Source organism: Notechis scutatus, chromosome 4, assembly GCF_049901735.1.
Source record: "Notechis scutatus isolate UNSWTSFEM ecotype Mainland chromosome 4, rNotScu1.2, whole genome shotgun sequence".
NCBI classification, from domain to species: Eukaryota; Metazoa; Chordata; class Lepidosauria; order Squamata; family Elapidae; genus Notechis; species Notechis scutatus.
In genome coordinates, this window is record NC_142012.1 from 37543257 (window position 1) to 37565530 (window position 22274).

Here is a 22274-nt window from a genome sequence, read left to right on the forward strand (position 1 = left end):
GACATAGAGATGTCAATACACACACACACACACACACACACACACACACTACTAATCTGTTTTTTACTTCCTTTACCCTTTTCAAGAATTTGGGCAGTGTTTTAACTGTTGAATAGTAAGACTATGCATACTTGCAGGATCATAGCACCAGGGTGTAGCATAGCATTGTCTAACCTAAAACTTTTAAGGTTAAGCACTACCCATTAGCTCACACTGAAAAGAAAGAGGTCATGGAGTTACAGAATATCCTCCCAACTTAAAATCAGCCAAATTAGTGCAATATAATTTTATTGCTAAATTAGGTTATTTTTTTAATATTCAGAAACATTTTAGAAATACATTTTCATTTATTTCATCTTACAGCTTTTTAAAGTTGATAGATATGTCTGTTATATCTGATAGAGAACTGCAATTAATTAAAAACAGACAACAGTAACAACTGACTTTTTTTCACTTCCATAGAATTGCACGTTACATGAAAAACAAGCTATTATCATGACATGCTAAGTCCCAAGAGTCCTCCTGAATTCCTCAATGATTATAACATTTCATAAAATCTATCATTTATGTTGAGTTGCTTTTGCAAAATCTGCAAACTGCTCTTTATTTTGTTTGTTTGTTTGTTTCTGATAATAATGGAGAACTATGCTGGCCAAGTGATGCTGTTCAGGTGCTGCCTCAATGCCTGGAGGCTATAAGGGCCTGGATCAGGAGAAATGAGCTACAACTCAATCCCAGCAAGACATTGTATAGTTTGGGGTCACAGAATCAAGAAAGTTGATATCTTTGGCTTGACAAAGTAACAATCTCCCATTATATTTGATGCACAGTTTGGGAGTTCCCTTTTGGATTAATGGCCCTGCTGGAAGAGCAGGTAGAAGCTATGGCCCAGGGGACCTTTGCACAAATCCATCTTGTATGGCTATTGCATCCATTCCTGAACTGGGAGACCTTGCTTACAATCATTCATATTTTAGTCACCTCTCATTTGAATTAGTTCAATGTACCCCACACTGTTCAAAACCATCTGTGAGCTGCAAATGGTCCAGGATACAGCTGTATGTGTAGTTTTGGATGTCCTATGGTTCACCCAAGTAACACCATTGCTGTATACTATGCACTGGTTTCTAGTTACGTTCTAAGTGCAATTCAAGATGTTATTACCTTAAAAATCCTACATGATACAGGATTGGTTACTAGTGGTATACTAGGTTACAAAGGATGAAAATGCTATAGTTCCTCTCCCTTAAATGTTGTCATCTGATGGGACTTCAGAGGTGTGCCTTCTCAATAGCCACCCCATCCCTTTAGAACAAAGATCTCCAAACTTGCCAACTTTAAGACTTGTGGACTTCAACTCCCAAAATTCCTCAGCCAGATGGGAGTTGAAGTCCACAAGTCTTAAAGTTGCCAAGTTTGGGGACCCCTGCTTTAGAACAGCCTGCCACCTGAAACCCAAGAGATTCCTACTCTTTTGGCCTTCCAGAGGGGGAATGAAAACCTGGCTCTTCTCTCAAGCATTAGACTAAGGTGGGGCTTGAGCTGCAAGGATTGTTGGTCTGATACCTAAGGGCAGGGTACTTTTGTTTTCATCACTTTTTTATGGATTTAGGCTGTTCTTTGGTAGATCGTATGAGATAGAAAGCCACAGAGGTCCTGTAAATAAATAAATAAATAAATAAATAAATAAATAAATAAATAAATAAATAAATAAATAAATAAATAAATAAATAAATAAATAAATAAATAAATAAATAAAGTACATGATTAAATGGATAATTGCTTTTTCCAAATGTTTAAATTAATGACAATGCTGGATAATATAATCAAACCATGAGAATAATAAAATGGATTTTCATGTTGCTAAAACTGTTTCCATAGCCAAGCATGGAAGCAAGAAACAGCTGTAACTTTTTACCTTTAAATCACAGCTGTCAAACTCACTGAGTCACATTTCCCATCATGTGAAGTTTCACAAGATTTTTTTCCCTTCTCAGAGCTGGGTGGACGTGGCCTGCTTTTGATGCAGACGGCCCACAGGCTGCCAGTTTGTTTTTTGTTTTTTTAATTTGTCAAGCAATTATAAGATAACAGGTATAAGTATAAACATACTGTAGTTATGAATACACGAAATGGATACATATAAGAAAAATAAAAAGAAACAATAGGACAGGGACACCCAGGGGTGGGATTCAAATTTTTTAACAACAGGTTATGTGGGTGTGGCTTAGTTGGTGGGCATGGCTTTGTGGTCATGTTATTGGGTGGGTGTGGCCAACTCAATATCACTCACATCAAGGCATGAATCTCTTCGCCTAGCCTCTCATGACTGTGGGGATGCTGCAACAATAGTAAGTGTGAAAAATAGTCATAAGTCACTTTTTTCAGTGCCATTGTAACTTTGAATGGTCACTCCACACAAGCAAAGTACCAGCAAAGGAAGGGAAAAAAATTCCAGAGAAGTTCCTGAGATATGAAGTCTAGTCCTGCCAAGAATGTAATAAGGGTTAACGGAGGGGCAGGTTCTGTAAGCAACACCAGAATGTTTCCTTCCTGCCTTCCTTACAGGATTAGGCCAGTAATTTCTTCTAACAACCGGTTTTCCGAACTGCTTAGAATATTAACAACCTGTTCTAGCGAATAGGTGCAAACCTGTAGAATCCCATCCCTGGGGACACCCCTGTTTGACACCCCTGCTTTAAATCATCATCAAACTTGCTGTAAACCATTGACATCTCTTTTTAAAAAAAAAAAAAAAAACCATTGATATCTCTTTTTTAGGTACAGAAAACTTTCAGAGTGAAGTGAAAGTATTTATATACCTGACTAATTAATAGGTAGGGAAGAATCAATTAGGCTTAATTTGTATCACTCTCTTACATGCCCACTCCATTTCCATGTTAATCTCTAATTCTGGAGAATTTTTTTTAGCGTAGGCGTATATAAGTATATGTTTTTTCTAAATTTCTTTGGTATCATATTAAATTATTTGTCCTAAAACTTTTGTTTTAAAAATGTGCTATGGTATATGAAGATGAGAGATGCATCACAATATCTGGAAAAATGAAAAATCCAAAAATAAATAAAGTTCTTGTTCATGTTTTATTCTAATAGAAATGGGTCAGATTAATTCACATTGGAATTCTCAAATTTCAAGCAACTACTAATTGCTTCTAACAACATTTGGGATATTAGCAATCTCCAACCTTTCTGGTTTGTGGACCAGGCTGGTGGTGGGAGAGTGCGGATGGTCCCATGCTAGCCGCAGGTGAGCGCATATGCGTGCAGCTCCATTTGCACAAGCAGCAAGCACATACACCTGCTACTCACACAAATGGGCCTGTGCACAGACACTTGCCTGCTGGTTCTACAACCTGGCTCTAAACGGGCCATGGCCCAGTGTTTGGGATCCCTATTATAACCAAATTAATAGTTTGTTGCCATTTCAGTTTGATTTTCCTCTTCTTATTCATTTCATCCATGCTCCATAGCATTTGTATAAACTCTAGTCCTGCTCTATTAGGATTCATTCTGCTGTAATTCTACCACCATTGCCCTCATGCAGGGATGTCAAACTTGCAGCATCACATTGTCATCGTATGACGTACCACAACTTTCCCCCCTTTGCTAAATCAGGGGTGGGTGTGGCCTGCATGTGATGCATCCAGTCTGTAGGCCGTGAGTTTGATACCCCTGCCTAATGTAATTCTTACATTAATTCCTAAAATAGTACTATGATGTGGCCTGTGTTAAGAAGCAATTAATTGCCCCTGTAGCAAAACAAACAATTGTCCCATCAATACAGAGCAGTTTGGTTACTTGCTTAGTCTACCTCTATTTCTGGCACATTTCTTTTAAATATGGAGCACTTCCAATATCACAGTAGGCATTTTTTAATATAAGGACAAGCATGCAACACAGTTAGAATCACACTGCATTATGTTATGGATCCAAGGTCTTGCCACTTGTCAAGAAAGTCAGGTCTCTGCTGAAAGACAAAGTTAATATGTTGGAATAAAATGCTGTCCCACAGCTGTTTGGGAATTATTTTCTCAATAGAACTTTCTAATTAGGGAGGGGTTTTTTTCAGTCTATTCTCAACAGATGAAACAGACAGAAAGCAAAAGACAAACACCTGCTCTCAAAGCTTTGGCTGGAGCAAAAGGAGATGGGGATTTAATGGCTGACATGCATAGAAAGTAGTTAAACATAGGAAAAATGTCATATCCAGCCAGCTGTCAGGATGAAGTAACTTTTTTCAGAGACTTCATGGAGATTCTTTTCACCAGCTGACATTCCAGACAGTTAACCACATTACTGAGGGAAAAAATGGACTTGTTCAAGTGTTGTTAAAACGTTATTTTACAAAATATGCCCTCAATTCTACAAGAAAAAAAGGGATTAATATAAATCAAGAAGGTAATTTAAAACAGTTGATGATTAATAGCTATTCATTCATTTTACTGATTGCTATTTGTCACTTTACAATAAAAAACTAAAACAATACTATAGTGGAACGTAAATCAAATTGGAATAGTCTCAGGGCTTCACATTGCATTCCTAGCTAAAAAGGATTGTTCCCATAACAAGAAATGGTTACTTATGAGTAAGTGATTTAGATGACAAAGGCATTGATTATTCTTCCTCAATTCATGATGTTTTTTATTGAAAATTAAATGGTCAGAAAAATGAAATCTGAGAATCAGTTATAATTTTTAAAATATAAATACATTCAGCATGGTGAATTAGGTAGGAAATATAGTCCCCTTTCCAGGTGAGACAACTAGTATTACACACACAAAAAGATTGAATTAAGTCAACTTTTCTACATTGTAATTGTTTTATTAACTTATACTGAGAAATTGATATTTATCTGCTCCCAAAAGCAATCTAAGAAATTTGTCCTATTTTCTTTGATGAAGCAAACCCTCCCCCATATCCCAGAAATACAGTTATTTTTGTTTTTCACTTTTTAGTCTTTGTATTGTACATTTTAATACCATTTTGGAGAACATGTCAAGACATACTTCGATGAAGCACTATCCCTGACTTCATTCAATTAATGGAACATATCTGATCTAGATTTTATCTGATCCAGTCCCTAGGCTCTATTTCCAGATGAAATAGATTTCTTTTTAATTTGTCAGTACTAGCATGCTCAGCTTCTTCAGAATCAAGACCCATTCAAAAAGAAGAGAGGCATCACCAAGGAAAAGTCTAAAAAAGAAATCTTACAGTCTTGTATAATGTCAAAAAGCCTTCCAGTTCTAACTAAAGTTCATTTATTACAGTAATGCAACTTAAAAGGTGAAACTAATATATGAGATAGACTCATTACATGCAAAGCAAGATAGTTTGTCATAATTGAGATGATTATGGCTCACAGCTCATAAAAACCCCAAATCCACAATCTCAGAAGATTAGAATATTACATGCAATCAATAAAACAAGGATTGTACATAAAACAATATCGGACCTCTGAAAAGTATAAGCATGCATATGTACTCAGTACTTGGTTTGGGCCCCTTTTGGAGCAATTACTGCCTCAATGCGGCCTGGCATGGAAGCTATGAGCCTGTGGCACTGCTGAGGTGTTATGGAAGACCAGGATGCTTCAGTAGTGGCCTTCAGCTCTTCTGCATTGTTCGGTCTCATGTCTCTCACCTTTCTCTTGGCAATGCCCCATAGATTCTCTATGGGGTTCAGGTCAGGCAAATTTGCTGGCCAGTCAAGCACAGTAATCCCACGGTTATTGAACTAGGTTTTGGTGCTTTTGGCAGTGTGGGTAGGTGCCAAGTCCTGCTAGAAAATGAAGTCAGCATCCCCATAAAGCTCATCTGCAGAAGGAAGCATGGAGTGCTCCAAAATCTCCTGGTAGATGGCTGCATTGTCCCTGGACTTATATGAAGCACAGTGGACCAACACCAGCAGATGACAATGCTCCCCAAATTAACACAGACTGTGGAAACTTCACACTGGACTTCAAGCATCTTGCAGTGTGTGCCTCCCCATTCTTCCTCCAGACTCTGGGTCCTTGGTTTCCAAATGAGATATAAAAGTTGCTCTCATCAGAAAAGAGGACTTTGGGCCACTGAGCAACAGACCAATTCTGTTTGGTAAGACGCTTCTGACATTGTTGTTCAGGAGTGGCTTGACAAGAGGAATACGGCATTTGAAGCCCATGTCCAGGATCCGTCTGTGTGTGGTGGCTCTTGATGCACTGACTCCAGCCTCAGTCCACTCCTTGTGAAAGTCCCCAACACTTTTGAACGGCCTTTTTCTGACAATCCTCTCCAGGCTGCAGTAATCCCTGCTGCTTGTGCACCTTTTTCTTCCACACTTTTACCTTCCACATAACTTTCTATTAATGTGCTTTGATACAGCACTTTGGGAACATCCAACTTCTTTTGCAAATACCTTTTGAGGCTTTCCCTCATTGTGGAGGGTGCCAATGATGGTTTTCTGCACAACTGTCAGGTCAGCAGTCTTTCCCATGATTGTGATTCCTACTGAACCAGACAGAGACCATTTAAAGGCTCAGGAACCCTTTGCAGGTGTTATGGCTTAATTAGCTGATTAGAGTGGGACACTTTGAGCCTAGAATATTGAACCTTCTGACATTGTTCACAATATTCTAATTTTCTGAGATTGTGGTTTTGAGGTTTTCATGAACTGTAGGCCATAATCATCTCAATTATGACACATCATGGCTTGAACTATCTTGCTTTGCATGTAATGAGTCTATCTCATATATTAGGTTCACCTTTTAAGTTGCATTACTGAAATAAATGAACTTTTGCACGATATTCTGATTTTTCACACCTGTATATGTTGCAGAGGCACATTTTTACTGCAGTTAGATGTTTCTAAAACAGGGCTGTCAAACTCCTGGCCTATGGGCCAGATGCTCATTCTCTGGCAATGCCCATGCCTGGTTTAGCAAAGGAGAGGTGGAAATCCTGATAGGTCCCATAATGCCACCATGACGACATGAGTTTGACACCCCTGTTCCAAAGAGAAGCATTTTATAAACCAAAGTTTAAAGTCAAAAAACCTCACAAACATATCAGAAATAATCCAGAGACCTGCCAGGCACTTCAACCCTACTCCACCCCACTCCTTTCTTTGCATAAATAATTTTGTGATAACCAATAATTGTAAATCCTTATGGTGTACCTCCTATTGGCTTTTTCTATTTTTTAAAAGTCTTAATATTAAACTTAATATTAACTTTAACTTAATATTAAATTAGTATTCAACAGACAAAAATTATCTTAAAAACACAGGGTGCTTTTTCCAAAAAATGTTTGGTTAGTATTTTTCTTCTTCTTTTGTTTGTGTTTTTAGTTTTAAACCTAATAATATTAAAGTAGAGAAAGCCACTTTAATCCACAATATTGCAAGTTTAAAGATGTAAAAGATAAATATAGTATAGGCTGTGCTAATATCTTCATTGAACAATTTGTAATTACAGAGCTGCTGCAGTCAATAAATATGATCTTTCTTCTCCTTTTCATTTCTCCTTTCTATTCATTGGCAAGAAAAATAAAAAAGTTGGATTCCATAGATTAGCAAGAAAGAATTTTAAAAAGTAGTTGAGGTCTGGGAACAAAGTTCTTTTTTGCCCAGGAATAGTTTGAAAACACAAAAACAAACCCAAAACAATAAGAAAGTAGAATTAAATTTAAGTATGTCTCTATCAGCTTACAAAATATTTGGCAAGAAATCGTAACATTACAAATAAGGGAAACTGAAACTTTACTACATAGAAGAGGTACACATTGGGGCAATTGCAATAGTTTTTAATTGGTTGTCTATTTTTCATATTGAAGGATAGCCAATATTTCAGAGAGAATAATTAAGTTTTCAACTCCTAGAGGAAGTTAAAGGGTTTGAAAGAAAGCCCCAGAAATTGGAAAAATGCACTAGATACTATATATTGTGAAAAATTCTCATATTGTAATAAGCCAGAAGCTCAGTAGTCTTTAGCTAGGTCATTTTGTTTTTAGAATCATGAAAGAAAACAAGTCTTTTTTAAAGCTTGAAACACTTGGGTATTTACTGTTGTTTATAAAAATCCATAGAGGGCTTATACAGCGCACACTTCTCCACTGAAGAAGTTTTTCTTTTCAGTGGTAATCATTTTAACTCTTTTATGCTAGTTCTGCAATATGATGTAATAATACACCTTCTCTGTGATTTGTCTGATTTATTTCTAGAACTTCCAGTAAGTTGCCAGTAAGTAATGTCAAGTGCCATCTTTCAAAGAAGTATATGTTTCCCAATTTTTTTCTTTGACTTGAAAAAAGATCCGAAACCTATTAAATGGATTGAAAATGGAAATAGGAGGATGCAGCCATCAATTTATTTCAGATCATATTTTTTTTCCAGCATTTCCACATTGATTTTGTAAGAAATAGATAACAGTAGTACATAAATCTGCACCCTCAATATGACAGGCAGGCATCAGGTACTGAATATGAAATGTACACAAGTGAATCATTTTGTACCAAGACTGACTCATTCTTCAAATAGAATTAAGACACTTAAAACTGCTGATGGACTTCATCTTTAGAAGTGTTCTTAACAAAATTACTGATAGACTTCCAAGAAACAACTTAATCTTTCTCTGAACCCTCTAATCCGTATAGATATTTGATATTTGTTAAGCTCTTCTGCCAAAACTCTTGCCTTCAGCTCTGTTCTAGTTTTGTGAATTTAGAAAAGCAAAACCACAACATACATACATGCAAACACATTGTGCAATTTCTAAAAATAAAAGGTTTGCAACAGTGTAGGCAATTTATTATAGATGTTCTTGAAAAAAGCTGTTTAAAAGTAATATAGGTTCAGAAAAAGAATTCAAATGCTAAAAGAGAAAACAGAACAAGAAGGCCAACAGACTAAATTTGAAATAAAAATCAAGGTAATGTAACTTAAGATAGATATGTGTTGCATAGTTGAATAGTTTTTGTCACTAAAATATATGAAGAATTCCTTGCAGAGTGAATAGTCAGAAAGCATGCTGGATGTTCAATCTTATTAGAAGATTTAAAGTAATGTTACATGTTTCTCTGAATTTGTGATCAGAAAAAAACAGCATTTTTGTGAATATATTTCTATTTATGGTGATAAATTATCTATGTCCATATCCCTAAATTACCTACTTACTATAATTTTTAATGAGTAACTCTACTTTCTAATAATTCTGTACTTGAAATATAAAATAATTTGATCCAGTCCAAGTGGGTGAGCTTTAAATTTAAAACGCTACATTATAAATGCTTACTAAAGGACAAACTAACTATCTAAAACTTCCCAACTTGAAATATATCTAAATAAAATGGCTTATCACATTATGAAAAATAGGCCAATGTTATCTCAGCATAAACAAAACAGACAGTATTGCTTTAATCTCCATGAATGCCCAGAAAATATTTGTAAAATTATACACTATTTCTTGGGTAGCCTTCAGACAAAGATGCTTATTATAGAGGCATAATCAGATATAAACATATCAAGTACAGATTAAATCCTAGGCACATATTCTTGCTTTTAGGAATTAATGTTGCAGCAGATGGAATGAGAGAAAAGGTTTTAGCAGGAGAGCTAATAGACCTGTCAAAGACAATCTGAAGAAGTAAAACCGACAATCTTGGTTGATGACATCTGACAGAATTGAAACCAAGTACATGGATTTACATTAGAGAAGAATTTGTACTAATGCCTGATGCTTAGCTGCAATTATTATATAATTCCTAACCTTGATTTATAAGGTTTATTTTAAAAAACCATAAATCTACAGCACTACTTGAAATACATCAAAATAATACTGTGAATCAGTTTGGGTCTCAGAATATACGTAAAAGAGCTTTTTCATCCATCTGGATTATAAAGGAGGGTGCTAGTTTTCTTATCTCAAAGTATAACTGAAAGAACTAGCATCTAAATCACCAGGCACTGCAATCCTCATTGCACTTCTTGGCTCTGATTTCTTTAGTTTCTTTGAGGACATAAATAACTTATCTAAGTATGAGGAAGTTTGGCTACCTGTGGAAGCTTATCAATTTTAGTTTTATGGACTGTTTGCTGATAGAAACAAGGTAAATCTACCCTCCCTTGATAGGGAACCTTCAAAAGGCCTTGGAATGTATTCTCTGGAATTTTTGGTATCTGAAAGTGTCAAGAGAGCAGGGTTTTTTTTCTTCTCAGATGTCACAGTGTGACTCAAATTAGAGCCATCTGCTTTGCATTCAACTTTCTAGGGCCATCCTTCACTTTTTACATACTTCCTGTTGCTGACAGCACAGTTCCTCCTTATTTCATTCCACACGAGCACTTTTGCTCATCCAAGAGATTGCAAGAGGCTTGCATTCTTTTCCCTTTGGAAAATGCTTCCTTCTTTGTCTTCTTTCTGATTATTTATTTAAATATTTATTTTTATTTCTTTATTTATTTTGTCAAGCAATTATAAGATAACAGGTATAAGAATAAACATAGTTATGAATACATGAAATGGATACATATAAGAAAAATAAAAAAGAAACAATAGGACCAGGATGGTAGGCACATTGGTGCGCTTATGCACCCAATACCTCTTAGGAAAGGGGTGAGGTCAATAGTAGACAGTCTAAGGTTAAAGTTTTTGGGGTTTGGAGAAGAAACCACAGAGCCAGGTAGAGTATTCCAAACATTGACCACTCTGTTGCTGAAGTCGTATTTCCTGCAATCAAGTTTGGTGCGGTTAACCTTGAGTTTGTATCTATTGTGTACTCTTGTATTGCTATGGTTGAAGCTGAAGTATTCATTGACAGGTAGGACATTGCAATGTATAATTTTATATACTATACTTAGATCCGACCGAAGGTGGTGTAGTTCTAGGTTTTCTACGTCTAGAATTTCAAGTCTGGTGGCATAAGATATTCTGCAATGAGTAGAGAAGTGGAGAACTCTTCTTGTGAATATTTCTGGACTTTCTCAACTTTCCTACCTGATCTTTGTAATATTTGTTTTAGTTATCTGATTGCCATTCCCTCATCACAAACTAGAATATATATGTCATCTGATTGACTTGCCTTTTCAACAAATAAATGCCAATTGTGTTTGGTGATCAGGAAAGGTTTTGCAAGAACTGAAGCATTCCATGGTAGCCAATTCACTTCAATTTCTGTTTGAAATCCCTCTGCCTGAGACCATAGCTTAGCCCAGAGCATCATACTAGTTACTCCCACATCAAATAAAAGGAAAAAAGGAAAACAGCTGTTATATATTAACCAACAATCATTTTTGTGTGTGAGAGAGGCATACATAAGCAGGGAAGTCTTTACTGCTTTTACCAAAGAGTAGTTCTGGCAGTTTAATATTTCCATTTCATTTTGTTCACACATGTGTGCTATCCACAGTACACCACAAACTAGCTTTGCACCAGCTGACTAGCAGTATTTGGGAGATGTCAGGTTATCTAGGCTTTCTTGTGCTGAACCTTACCTGATATGGAATGCTGCTAAGTTTTCCCACTGGAAGGATATCTATTTATCTACTTGCATTTGTTACATGCTTTTGAACTGCTAGGTGGGCAGGAGCTAGGGGCAAAGGACAGGAGTTCACTCTGTCACATGGTGCCATGGGCTCATACTACCAAAGTGCCGACAATCTCTGGCCAACAAATCCAGCATCTTTAAGCTGCTGAGCCATTCTTCCCTGCTAGGTCACCCACTTGTGGCTGATGTGAAGGCCATGATAATCTAGAATAAATAATTATCCCATCCTGCTAGAGTATATTCTGATGCAGAAAGTGCACCATGCTAACATCCTGAAAGGTAAGAAAATATTTTGTAGGAAATGTTGGTTCAGAGTAGGGAGCCCCATTGGCAACTCATGACAGCTCATAACTCTGAAACATTGCAGAACTGGATGTACACCAGCACTCTGTAAATAATGAGTAGATGCTTTACCTACCAAATTCAGTGGCCCACACCAGAATTGCTAAGGAGAAAAGATCATTACGGCCCATCAATTTCAAATTCAAAAATTAATTGGAATAGGATTTACAATAGCAGTTCTCCTCTTCACATCCTGCCAACTGTAATATGAAAACAGTTGACACTTCACTAATTATAGAACTGATGACATTTGGGGGGCTGGAATTTGCATAATCTAAGCACTGCCATCAAAGGCCATTTTGATTGAGCTACATTTTAAAGTGCCAGATGGAAGTTTTAAAATGCAATAGACTTGTAATGAATTAGTACATTCTTGAAAGAAGTCCTATCAGTTAATTTTGCCACCCTATCTTTAGAAAATGGAAAACATTTTCCTTTTTTTTTTCAGTTAGGCTGTTATGTAAGATTCATCTCTTTCTCCTCTCCAGGGGCATCTTCTATTATTATTATTAGTAGTAGTAGTAGTAGTATTAGTATTAGTATTATTAGCATTAGAATTAGTATTATTAGCATTAGAATTAGAATTAGAATTATTATTATTATTATTTAACATTAGCATTAGAGTTAGTATTATTAGCATTAGAATTAGAATTAGCATTAGCATTATTAGCATTATTATTAGCATTAGCATTGTTAGTATTAACATTATTATTAAATTTGATATTATTTACTTTCCTTCTTTCTGAATGTCAGTTTTTTCACTTCAAAATGTAAATCAGTTTCAAAGACATTTGAATCACAGAATAATTTTGCCTTTTCAATGTATCAAAAAACTTAAATGCCACCTTACTCTCAATGACTGAGGACTCAAAATAATCCAACAATAGAAATACAATACAGAGTGAAGGCTATCTGTTTGTGGGGTAACTTCATTCCAGATGGCAGGCATTGCTCAAGAGAAGGTACATTTCTTTCCTAACATGTCCTAAGAGATGACATTTTTTAACTGAAGTTGGTGCTCCAATCCTGTGAATTAGCTGGATAGTTCTTCAGATAATTAGGCTCTATGCCATTTAGAGCTTTGTACATAACAACCAGTTCCTTGATTCACACCCAGAAACAAACCAGAAACAAGTGCAGTTTGTGAAGCTGAGGTGTTATATCCCATTACTGCTCATGTTGCTGAATTCTGCACTAATTGAAGCTTCTGGTGATCTTCAAAATCACTCCCATGCAGAGATTATTACAGTAGTCAAGCTGGTGGTGACTAGAGATTAAGTGACTACCGAAGAGAAGACAAAACTAGGAAAGAGCACAACTGTGCACCAGACGAAGTTGTACAGAGACCTTTTGAGTCAGAGCTGACACTTGCTTTTCAAGCAGGACTTGGGAATTCAAGAAGGCCCCTAGATTTCACAGCAAACTTTGAGTCAGTGTTGGCTCTTAATAACTGCTTGGCCAATCCCAAAGTCCCCCAGCTAGGATGACATGAATTCTCAGAATCTCCAGGTGTCTAGCCAATAATATTGCCTTCATAGTGCTATCAGATTAGATTATATGTTAATATTAATATTAGTATATATTGATATTATAATAAAATTCATATTCTAGTAATATAATTCAATGGGAATCGTCTCTCTGTGACTTTTTCATAGGAACTCTCAAATGCTATCTGTCCACATGAAAATTGTTTTTGTTATGAAATGGTACTGATCCATTTTCAGCATGTATGTCTGCTGAATAGGTTTTCTAACAGTAAAAATGTTTAATTTTTTTTAACCCTCATAAATTTTTATGCAAAACACAGATTAGATTTAGCTCAGTATCCTTATGAAGACAGCTATATTAATTCAGTAGTCTAGTTGCACATGAAACTTAGAGGCAGGAAAATATATAAATGCAGTGCTAATAGAGACTTTATAAGTGCTAAGGTAAGGAAATTAAAAATTTCTGAACCTGTTAACAAAGGTCAGTGCAATAACAGATAGAATTATGCAATGTAAGAGGGCTCAATTATGTTCATGCATGAACCACAACTTTTTATTTCCTGATTTTTAACCTTGGAATCTCTGACATACCACTCCAGGATCATCACAGAATAATAAAAAAGCAAATAAACAGATTGTTTTTGTGAGACATGAAGCGGCAGGTTTCCAGTCAGGAAAATATATTTACAAATAAATCATGAACACCCTTTGGAAGGGAAATACCAGAGTTATAAAAGTGTTCTTTCTAAACACAAAAAGGTGTTGTTATTTTCAACCAGGAAATTTTCACCTGCAGATTTTTCTAGTTTTCTATAACACTTGCTGCATTGTGCCTGTTCAAAAACAAAATAAACATTTTTGGATTTTACCTAGGAAAGAAGCATCAAAATATATTTTACTTACATCTTGTTTATGAATGTTATTTAAGAAGTATTTTGTCCTTTTTATTAGGTCTTGCATTCTAGAACTGTCTGAGATACAGATATAGCATGTATTATTTTGTATTCTCGGCACATGAAAAAGAGTAATATTGGTATCCTTTCCTTGTATGTTTACCAATTTATCAGATATGATTTACTGCCTTACCAACTGATTATTTGAAAAACAATTTTTTTCAGTATAAGTCCATTTTCCTAGTATCCAATTCCATGAGACACCATATATATATATATATATATATATATATATATATATATATATATATATATATATATATATATATATATATATCTTTGGTTATTCGGGTTTTTCTCCGCGTAAGATTCAAAGTATCTAGGCAACGTTTCGATGAAGTCTCATTCATCATCTTCAGGCTTGCTTCTTCGGCTCTGTGCTTCTCAGAGTGATGTGAGCTTTCAGCTGCTTCTTCCTTCTAACTGCCAGTGGGGGTGTGACTTGACTGGGTGGGGGCTTGGCTGCGTTCCGATTGGGTGGGTGGGTGTTCTCATTGGTTGGAGGCTTGGCTGTGTTCTGATTGGTTGGGGGCTGGCCGTGTTCTGATTGGCTGGAGCGTGCTCTGTTCAGGTGGGGGCTTGGCCGTGCTCAGGCTAGTCCCAGCTGCTGGGGATTTGAGCTGGTGAGCTGGGATCTTGCTGTTTGGCTTTGAGTTCGTGGTCGTGCCACATCTTCATGGTGGGGGTCAGTTCGCTTCATGTATGGCTCAGATGGGTTTGAAGTGGGTAGTGATGCAGCTGCAGTGCGGCTTCTGGTCTGTGGTCGTGTCTCATCTTCTGTGTGGGTGTGAGTCTGATTTTTACGTGGAAGTGTGGTGGTGGCATCTTGTGTGGCCCTCGTGGGTGTGGGTCTGGTGTCATTCATCATGTTGGGTACTCGTCTGTTCATGTGTCTGTTCTATACACACACACACACACACACACACACACACATACACTAGCAAGATAAATCATATAAGTAGCATAGCTGAATTATATGATTAATATTGCAGAATCAAAAATAACCATTAGAACACTGTTGAACTGGACCATGTTTTGCCTAAATTTATTATTATTATTGATTAAATGAGAATGTATAATCATTTAGATCTATGCTGAAAAATATAACCTAATGAGTTATATTCCTTTTTTCTTGTTTTTGTTTTGTTCCTTGGCTTTTTTATTTAGAGTGTTAAATTCTTTAATAATCAAACTTCACTGATTGGTGATGTTAATTTAAGGAATGTTTTTTCTTCTTTCTGTCACCAGGGGGGGGGGGGGGGGGGGGGGGGGGGGGGGGGGGGGGGGGGGGGGGGGGGGGGGGGGGGGGGGGGGGGGGGGGGGGGGGGGGGGGGGGGGGGGGGGGGGGGGGGGGGGGGGGGGGGGGGGGGGGGGGGGGGGGGGGGGGGGGGGGGGGGGGGGGGGGGGGGGGGGGGGGGGGGGGGGGGGGGGGGGGGGGGGGGGGGGGGGGGGGGGGGGGGGGGGGGGGGGGGGGGGGGGGGGGGGGGGGGGGGGGGGGGGGGGGGGGGGGGGGGGGGGGGGGGGGGGGGGGGGGGGGGGGGGGGGGGGGGGGGGGGGGGGGGGGGGGGGGGGGGGGGGGGGGGGGGGGGGGGAGGGGGGGGGGGGGGGGGGGGGGGGGGGGGGAGGGGGGGGGGGGGGGGGGGGGGGGGGGGGGGGGGGGGGGGGGGGGGGGGGGGGGGGGGGGGGGGGGGGGGGGGGGGGGGGGGGTGGGGTTGGAGGGGGGGGGGGAGGGGGGGGGGGGGGGGGGGGGGGGGGGGGGGGGGGGGGGGGGGGGGGGGGGGGGGGGGTTGATCCACTTAAATACAATAAAATGGTTCTTCAGTCCATATTTACTTCAGATTGTATACTTATGGATAAGTGAGAACTTCAAGTATAAATATTTAAAATCTTCCTTTTTTATACTTTATATGGCTTTTAATAATAAAGCAATATTTTTGTACATTACATCTTTCTTGAGGAACTTGTTATTCTTGGCAAACTCCAATCAAACGCTATTTTAGTTTAATGCCACAGTTTGTAGCGAGGGCAAGTAGCAACCTGTAAATATACAAAATAGGCCTACATATTTGCAATGTGATTATTTCATCTCCAAGTTCTCTGGTGACTTTTGCAAATTTAGTTTCCTCTTCTTCAAGTGTGAACATGCCCATTCAGCTGTTGTTTTCACATTAGTTCGTGCCCCCCCCCCCCACTTTATTGACTGACTGTTTTTGTTAGACTTATCTTTCACCATGTTTCCTTAGGCTTAGATTGAATGTTTTGCAGGGAGGCATGTGCCTACTTGACATGACTTTGTTTTGTAACTTCCATTGATTCATGACTTTTGGAAATTATTATCTTAAATCAGAAAGACCTTTAAATCTGGACCTCAACACAAGCTTCTCGCTCTCCTGAGACATCTCCAAAACAAGCAAGTGCAATATTTAATTTGAATTGAAGAAAAGGATTGAAGTAGAAATAAACGTAGAAGTTGCATGCATGTTATATCAAAACAAAATAATGTACTGGCAGCACCAATTTATAAAATTATGTAGGCTCAGATCCATTTCACATCCAAATGGAAAATCATTTGGGAAGTGTAACCTGAAAATCTGGGGGGATGAAGATGGAAAAAGGTACGGAAAATCTTTGTCAAGAAAAACCACATATTTTTCCGTGCAAGTTATTGGGAATTTATCTCACCTTGAAGGCAACTTTGCTCTGTTCATATAAAAAAATATTATTACTGATTAAAATTATAACACATAGGATAATAGTACCTCTACAAATAATACCGGTTGTAACTAAATGGGTATTACTTAAATTATTCAAATCTCAGTGTCAGTATCAGTTTCTAAAAAAGAGCACAAATATTTCCAAATGCTTAAATTTCTGTTTTGTTTACAATACTATACACACTCTTAAGCTTAAACGTTTTGTACTTTACATTTAGATCTTGGTTATTTGATTATTTTTTTCCAACTAGTTATATGCTGTATAATTAATTATTAATATTTTAGATTTATATGCCATCCAACTCCTAGCTACTCCTAGCATTTTACAAATTAGTGAAAAAATATTAGGACAAGAAAACAGCACAAAACAAAAAAGAACAACATACGGACATATTCTTACTTATACTTGAATTCTGTTGGTACAGGCACATGGTATATTACACCCATCTATTGCTCCAATAATTTAGGGTTGAACTTTGTAATCAATTTTGGAAAATTTCACTATTCCAAATTAACATATCCTCTCCTAGGAAGAATCACCTATCCTGACCTATCACTCTTTTGAAGAAAATGTGCAGCAAGAGTTTAAATACCACCAGAGAGGGCTACCACTATCATAGCAGTCAAACCATTAGTAAGGGATCACTACTAAGAATCCTGCAATTTTTCCCTTCAAGATGAAAGTCAGAATAAAGAAATGATCTGTTTCAAAGCTTTCAAAATAATGTGGGATGGCCTATGAAATTTCACTGCTTTTCAGCTGAATATTAAAAGCATCTCACAAATCTAAAAGTAGTTCCTAACATTATTTTGAAACCTTCAAGGTCAAGCCAGCATAATTTCTGATATACAGAAAGGTGGCTAGAAAAAAATTCAGGTGGGAAAACCTGGAAAGGAAGATGATATCTTTACAATTTAGTGAAGTTTCTTCTTACCAAACAAAATTTGCCCATCACATTTATACAAAATAATCAGGAGGCAACAAGTGAATATGAATTCTTGTGCTGGATTCCTAATGATAGCCCTTGTTGCCCTGATGCAGTATTCCAAATTACACACCCCACTTGTATCACTTTTCAGTGATTGTGATGTGGAGCTGTTATCAGAGAATATCAGTGACTTATAGACTGTATACCATAGCAGTGGTATCTCTCTACCTGGTGATATTTGATGAGCTGCCATATAGATATAGTCTTTGAACCTTGGGGACAACAACTGGAGCACAATTAGGTTGACACATAACATGTTTTGATATGTTACCTTGCAGATAACCATTGGAAGAGTAAATGTTTGTTCAACAGTAGTAAAGCAATAAGATCCCTTCAACTTTTCTAGTCAATCTAATTGTAGATACATTTTATAATATTACATACAGTATATTACTTACAATCATATAGAATCCTCATCTGCATTTTTTGCATATATATATATATATATATATATATATATATATATATATATATATATATATATATATATATATATATATAAAAATATATATACAAATAAACATTACGCTTGATCATTAAAGTACTTGAATTTTGTACTTGAAGGTGTTCAGAGGTAAAAATCAGCATTCCTTAGACAACATTCCTTAATCGAAAGAACTCAAAGCATGCCGATCCTGATTGACTGGATTGGACAGTAGAAACAATTGAGGAGGTGGGGATTCCTAAGGTAATACAGTCCCAAGCCATAAAGGGCTTTAAAGGTGACAACCAGAGTCTTGAATTACCCTGGAAACACAATGGCAACCAATACTGCTCATGGCCCTGCTCCAAGATCTGTTCCCAAAACTGACTGGATCCATTTTGATGTTACATCAAAACCCAGCTGGGCATTTCTCAGAAAGAAGAAACTTCCTTTTCCCTAACTAGATTTCAGTAATGCATGCCATGTTGGTTCTCTCATCCATAATCAAATCATGGCCTTATTACATACCTACCTGGCAGAAGTAATATTGTTTAACAATTGTTCTATTGTTCTTCATTGGGTGTCTGTCTGTGATTCATTAAATACCGAGAAGGTTATATGTTGTACTCACTTGTCTCCTCATTGTGATGCTCTGGAATATGTCCAAAACATCTGAAAATCCATTAAAATGGAGATCAAAAACAACCAATCTTGACAGATTATGCCTTATAATTGTTTTTGAAGCCACTTCCTTTTACTGTACAAAATTCTTTCCTGTATGATAAGACACAGACCTCCAGTTAGGAAGCAGTTTATTGCATCAAACACACTGAAACAATATTAGCATGGAAAAGCTTGTTCACATTACTAACATCTGTAATAGTTATGGCTACCAGATTTGAGCTACAAAAATTTGAATGACCATTCAGTGGTAGCAGATGGATACATTAAAAGCTTAACTGTCATTTAGTCATTGACCAGATTTTTTGTGTTTGCACATACTCATTCAAAAACACACCCACACAATTCAATACAAAGCTGTTAGTCTAAGAGGTTTTGGGGAACCTCTTTTCAAATTGTCTTTCTTTTTTTTTTCTTCTCATAGGTGTGTTCTCCAGACTAAAAGTCTAAATTTCAATATGAGATCAGCTAGCATTTTTGAAATTTCGATGACTGACAACATGAAAGTTAATAATTATTTCTTTTCTATTAACTGATACATTTCAGTGTTGCTATTAACACAATTTATGTCCTTTTTAATATCTAATTTTAAATATGAAAATGATTGTGTAATAGTGTTAGAAAGTAAGTTAGCACATGGTTTATCTTTGTAGTTATTTTCTTTCACTTCCAGAAGAAATACTTTCTGGCCAATTTAATAGAATCTTTTACAGCTAAAGCAGATGGTAAAGGTGATAACAGAAGGCTCTCAAGTTGTCTAGCTTATCTGAATGCATCTATTATTTTAAAAAAAAATTCCAAAAAGACCCACATCATCCAAGACATGATTATTTGTAAATAATAGCTTTAAAAATGTTAAAGTAAGTTTCATTGGGAAGGCAACAAACAATGCAAATAGAGAAGGCTACATTATAGAAAATAAACCAATAAATGCTTTTCTAGTTTTGGATTAGTGTTATCTAATGAATTAATAATTGAATGCATACCACAGAAAACACCTGCTGCAGAGATTTTTCAAAGGACTGCAATAATTTATAGTTATATTTCATTCCTGCTGCAATGAGGATTTACATTTTTAAAAGCCCATATATTTCAAATACAAATATACATTTTGCTCTATATTAAATCTTTTTTCAACAGTATTGCTTCTAGATTCTAAATTTGCCATGAAATGTAAATGAAGTTAAAATTAATTGAATATATTTAGAATCTTTGTACTAAAAGTTATAGCATTTATGGAAAATTAAATCATACTTCGTTGAATTCACTTGGTCAAAAGGGTAAAATAATAATCTTATCTCATGGAGAATCATTGCCTCCTCAAATCCAAACTCTTCTTAAATTTACAGCCAAGAATTCCTTGATTTCTTTTGTGCCAAAGTAAAAGACAATAACTCACCTTTATTGCAATGAGGATCTGCATTGTATTTAAGTGAGGAATTGCTTTCCTAATCCTTCTAGCAGTGACAAAGTCCAGGTGGACTTGAATAGCCACCTCAGTGTCAAGATGGGAGACAGACTTCTTCAGTTTCACAATTGATCTGTTGATAAATGGGAAAATATCAGAGATTGAGCTATTAAAGTGAGTGATGTAGGAGTCAGAAACTTAAATAAAATAGCCTTCAGAGTTTTAAGGAAGTCTCAAAGAACAAGCTACATTAGTGTCCTGAATCATAGAGTGAATCATAGAACAATAATTTTTAACATGAGGTATATTGAGCAATGTACTTCAAATGGATTTGGAGTGTGTGTGTGTGTGTGCAAATAAGGTGTGCAAAATTCAGGACCCCTTACTCCTGTGGGTTTGAAATTTGGCAAAGTTGTAATCACTTCAGCATTGCCATACCTTTCAATTACACCTCCTAGAACTTATAGGTTTGATTAACAATGAATGGCTGCTTTGGAACTAAGGCCAAAATCTGAAATCTGTGAACAGCAATAGGTGATGAGGGAAAGATAAAGAAGCAAACTGCATGCATGCTGGCTAGGTAGAATAGACTTGGGGGTCCTGGTAGTCAATGGGTAAGCTTTCTTCTTTCCTGAAGAGAGTGGGTTATTGAGGGAACAGGTGTAGTTTCCTCATGATCTGGGCTCCCTTTGTTCACCCTTTCCCTAGTAAAGTGACAGGCAGCTCCATGGTTCAGCCAAGGAGAAAAAATGATTTCCAAAGCTCCTTGCCAACTTTCCAAGAACAACATCAACGGGGAAGCCAGCAGGAAATCTGCTCCCATTTCCACTTCTTTTTTGCTACCCAATATGTTCATTCTGTTTTTCTCCATAGATAAGAAAATATATCTCAAAGGATGACACAATGGCTTGTGGATTGCCCATCAACATTTTAGAAATGATTTAAATTAAGTTACAGGAAACCCAAACAAAACTAAAGGTCCAAAATAGGGAAAGTTAGGAAAGAAATGTTGTTGGAAATTTGCATTTATCAGCATTTTTTAATTATAATTTATACTTTAAAACATTGTTTATTAGTAATATTTCAATGAGCAGAATAATCCTCTATTACTCTGATGGAGGGTCTGTCTGAGAGTCACCATAACATTTGCTGTATTATTCAAAGTGTTTTGTTCTTAGCTTTTAAAAGCTTTCTCTGAACTCAATGGAAGTTTATAATGATGCTATTTATTCAATCATATCTGATTCTTGATGATTATATGGATCAGTTCTCTCTCCATTTTATTATCTTGAATAGTTTCTTTCAGTTGTTTAATGCTTTGACTGGTATCAGTTTTAATATATTTAGCCCCTATATTTTTGATATAATTTTCTTTTACTGCTGACTATTCCAATCATAATTTCCTTTTCCAGTGATTTTGTTTGCATGAGATGACCAAAGTAAGTAAGGTGGAATGTTGAGATTTTGCCTTCATGTTATGTCTTATTTTATATACATTGACTTCCTATTCCTTTAGGTACAGTACAATAAGGTAATAATATACAATTCAACTTTTTACTTTTACATAAAAAAATACTAGCCATTTCTATAACAGCAAACCTATCTAATCAGAAAAACAAAAATCAATGGTTCATTTTTTTTTCACCTCACCACACCAATTTCCAAGTAAAAACAAAATTAAATGTATCTTTTTCTTTAATCAAAGCAGTCAAGTTAGCTATCATTGCTTCCTCTAT

The 22274-nt window shown here is 36.7% G+C and overlaps 1 long non-coding RNA gene across 1 annotated transcript; it reads right to left on the minus strand.

Moving 5' to 3' along the window:
• Positions 1 to 1485: 1485 nt before the first annotated feature.
• Positions 1486 to 20650, minus strand: LOC148130704 (uncharacterized). The gene is made up of 3 exons (XR_015749233.1): positions 20530 to 20650; positions 18982 to 19223; positions 1486 to 1656 (listed from the first exon to the last, which is right to left on the minus strand). It is a non-coding gene; the product is annotated as an uncharacterized LOC148130704 (long non-coding RNA).
• Between the last annotated feature and the right edge of the window lie 1624 nt (positions 20651 to 22274).